Below are 4,374 nucleotides of genomic sequence, written 5' to 3' on the forward strand. Positions count from 1 at the left end.
GTCATGATTCGCTTCCGCATATGCTGGACCCATGGGCGATCCCCACGTGGCGCACTGGGATTGGAATAAAGAGTATATATTAGCCAAGGGCTGGGGGATTGGAGAGAGAAGAAGCTTGCTGTAAGGGGCCTGAATAAAACTGCTGAAGGAAGAGCTGCGTGTTGTGTCTTCCTTGCTGGCGAGGTCGTGTGCAACAGTGGTGAATGTAAGCAAGAGACAGGAAAAGGAATATTGTGTGAGTGTCCTGCCTCAAGGTTGTATATGGTGAGATTTTTGGACCTATGTGCAAACAGGAGAAGTATAGAATTCTTCATCCTGTTTTAAAATATAATCTAATTTTTAAATGTTTTTTCATCATGTTATGTAGGCACTTAAAATTCAACTTATCAATAGTTGATGAAAAATACCTGTTTCTTATTATGCCTAAGATGTTTGAAATGCAGTGAGATAGTTTGGTTAAGCTTGATAGCCTAAATCGTTTGATAATAACAATAAGCTTGTCTACTGGATGCTTAACAACCTAAGTTTGCAGACCAAAATTAGAGATAAAGGAAGGCTACAAGGAAAGCCAACATTTTGGCCCTAACCTTCTAAGGTCAATTAAGACTCAGGACATGTGAGAAATTGTACTGTAACGTCATGTACCTCAGTAGTCTCCCAAATTTTCTGATCAAGAATATTGTGGGGCTAAAGAGGAAAGTGATTGATGATGTAGAGTGTGCCTAAGGAAAGTCACATGGTGGAGAAAATACTCTCTCAGGCTTTCACACATAACACATTGGCCAAGCAATGGCCGTGACTCACCCACATGGCTGACACTGACAATGGTTCTATAATTTGAGGTATGGGATCTCAGGATAAACTTGAGGGGATTTCACTGACCTTCTCAGACCAAAAGCTACAACTCTTGTTGCATAGGTCTTGCTTTACCTTGTTCTTAACCATCCAGTAGAAAAGTATGAAGACGAAATCTAGGAAGTAAAGCCATGTTGTTATGTTGAGCTGTGGGGGACTCAGGTCAATAATTTCTGACATTGCCAGTTAAACAGAAGACCCAATGCTATTATGGGCTACTGGACTCTTTTTGAATATTTTGCTGAATTTACACACCTATAATATTCAATAACGGAACTTAAAAAATGGGGTATAACTATGAATGTCCATTTTGTATATCTGTATTCAAAGTGTTTGGGATAGATATATAGTTGCATTCTCTTAATGAATAGAATGATTTGTTCTAATGGTGTTTGTAAATAGGATCACAAGTCTGCATCTTGTACAACAATTAACCAATAAGATGAATATATGCAGTGTATTATTTGTTGAAACTGTACTTCTGATTTGATTTAAAACTTTCTCATTGCTATCTGTTTATCAATAAAACTTTGAAAAGAAAAAAAAATAGGATCTCAAGTCCGCATCTTGTACAGCAATTAACCACTAAGAAGAATATATGCAGTGTGTTATTTTTTAAATCTCTGCTTCCGATTTGTTTTGAAACTGTCTCGTTTCTATCTGTTTATCAATAAAATTTTGGAAGAAAAAAAATAAAAAAATAAAAATTATAAAAACCTCGGATGCAAGGAAAAAAATAGTTCATCATCACCAAGATGATGCAAAGATGTAAAACGTGAGACTAATAGGCATCAATGAGAAAGAAGCAGTCAACACAATGATACAAAAAGAATATAGGCAGAAGTAACAGTAGAAAACTTTCCAAATGTGGGGAAATAATCACATTCATGTAACTATAACATACAGAACTCCAAATAACATGAACACAATAAAAAACACAAGGAGTCATATAATAGTCAAGATCCCAGCAATCCAGCACAAGAATTTACTGAAAGCTGCTAGATAAAATAAACACATCACATTTAAAGGAAGACCCATCAGTGTAACAGCAGAATTCTCTCCACAAACCATGAAGTCAAGAAGAACATGGAAAAGACTCAAGGATCGAGCCATCACAATTACGGACTTGAAATTATACTAAAAATATGCTGTGATAAAATCTGCATATTACTGGCCACAAAATAGACCTGAGGATCAATGGAATAGATTAGAAGTTGAAGGAGCCTCTATGAACACACTCAGGAAACTTATCTTCAATAAAGTGGGTAAGCATGCTTACTAAGGAAACAAAGCCTGTCTACTAAATGTTGCTGGAAAAACTGGCTCTATAAATGCCAAAAACTAAAACTTTACACAGGCATATCATCATGTACTACTTAAAGTCAAAATGGATTAAACATTTAAATATTGAAATAGAAACTCTAAGTTTCCTGGAAGAGTATATTGGAGAAACTCTTGAAGACATAGCGGTAGTCAAAATGTTCACTAACAAAAATCAAATTGCATGGGTAATACTTGGAAAAATTGCCAACTGGGACCTCCTCTTACTGGGATATTTTGCCCAGGAAAAGAAATTACCAAAAAATTGAAAAGAAAACCTGCCAATAAGGAACAACTCTTAACTAATAAGCACTCAGATAAAAGTGTCCTCTCTAAAATTTATAAAGAACTAAAAAATATTAGGGACCCAAAATTTAAAGTGACAATCCAGAAAAGGGCATGCGAAATGAATACATACTTCTCAGAAGATGAAATAAAAATGGTGAATATATTTGTTACAAAAATGCTCCACATCTCTAGCCTTTGGTGAAATGAAAATAAAAGTAATCCTGAGATACCATGTCAGCCCAGAAAGAATGGCTATCATAAAGAAATCAACCAACAACGAATGTTGTACAGACTGTAGAGAAAAAGGAACACTTCCTCACTGTAGGTGGAAATTTAGACTGGTTAAACCATTATGGAAATCAGTTTGGAGACTCTTTAAAATATTAGAACTGGAAATACCATTTACCAGCTATTCTTGTAGTGGGAATTTTGCCAGAGGAACTGAAAACGTCATATCATAGTGATATATGCGCACCTATGTTTATAGCAGCACAATTTGTGATACTCAAATATTGCAAACAACCAAGATTCCCGTCACCTGAGGAATGGATGAAAAAGATGTGATATTTTTACACAATGGAGTATTACATAACTATAAAGAATAACAAACTCTAAGCCTTTGTATTCAAGTGGATACCACTTGAAGATATACTCATAAGTGAAATAAACCAGACCCACATGTGTAAATTTTGTATAGTCTTCCTACTGCAAGAACAAAAAAGAAGAAATAAAAATAAAAAAATATAACAAAATTAATGGCAATGTGAGAATTTAGGGATTAAACAATGAAGATAGGGCAAGGAGAAAAGCTAGAAACATGACAGGGACAAAACCATACATTTATGTTCACAAGATGCTTAAGGCAATACGCCTGAGAGTCTTCAGTAGGTTTTTGAAACTAGCAGTTTATTGGTAGGATTTTCATTCTTACTAAGTATATATGCTTATACGTGTGAACTAAGCAACTGCACTGAAGTTAACAATGTGTATTACTATGGTCATGCTTGGAATGTCTGTCATTCTGGTTTTCCAAATACGTACTGCTCGTCATGTTATACCATTTACTGCCATACTGTATCTCAAATAAATGTTTGTTTTGAAAAAAAGAAGGGGTAATAAGTATAAACAGGAGACAAAAAAAGTCATAGGACTGTCCTGCTACAATGCTGAGTATGGTTAGATTTTTAAATTTCTGTGTAAACATATGTAATTGTTTATTCCTCTTTTAAAAATATTTTTTCTATTTTTTTCTTATTTTTTCTTCACATTCTGCAGGGATTCAAAGTTTAACATATCAATACATGATGGAAAATACCCGTTCCACGTTATATTTATCATGTTTGATATTCAGACAAAAAGTGATGTTTAGCTCAACTGCCGATGTTATAAGGTAATATATCATTAAACTCTTCTGGATGGTTAAAAACATATGTTTGCAGCCCAAAAATTAGTGAAAATGATTCGTTAAAGAGACAGCCAGCCAGTCCTAGGGCAGGTGCGGTGAGTGTGTGGAGAGCCTCCTGCTAAACTACGCTGGCGGGACCAGCCCCAGCACAGGCTTAGAGTGGGCCGGACCCATTTCCACCACCTCGAGCCGCCCCCCACCACTCTGCAGTACCTTCCCCAATCCGCCAGCCTAGTAGGAATTTCTGCCCAGTTCCTGGAAACCCCAGATCCAGTACTACACAGGTCTGGGGCACAATATATTCAAAATCAAGGGCAGCAGCGGGAAGGAGCTGAGCAGAGCAGCCAGACTTAAGCCACACGCAGCTGGATAAGTCCAAACTTTGTAGAGTTACACCAGAACTTCAGTACGTGCGAAGGTTATAACTACAAAAAAGATCGACAACAAAGGGCAGAAGACAGTGCTACACAAAATGATGAGAAGGAACAAAATGCAACCTCAGAACC

This window comes from Octodon degus, unplaced genomic scaffold, assembly GCF_000260255.1.
Source record: "Octodon degus isolate 3935 unplaced genomic scaffold, OctDeg1.0 scaffold00443, whole genome shotgun sequence".
NCBI lineage: Eukaryota > Metazoa > Chordata > Mammalia > Rodentia > Octodontidae > Octodon > Octodon degus.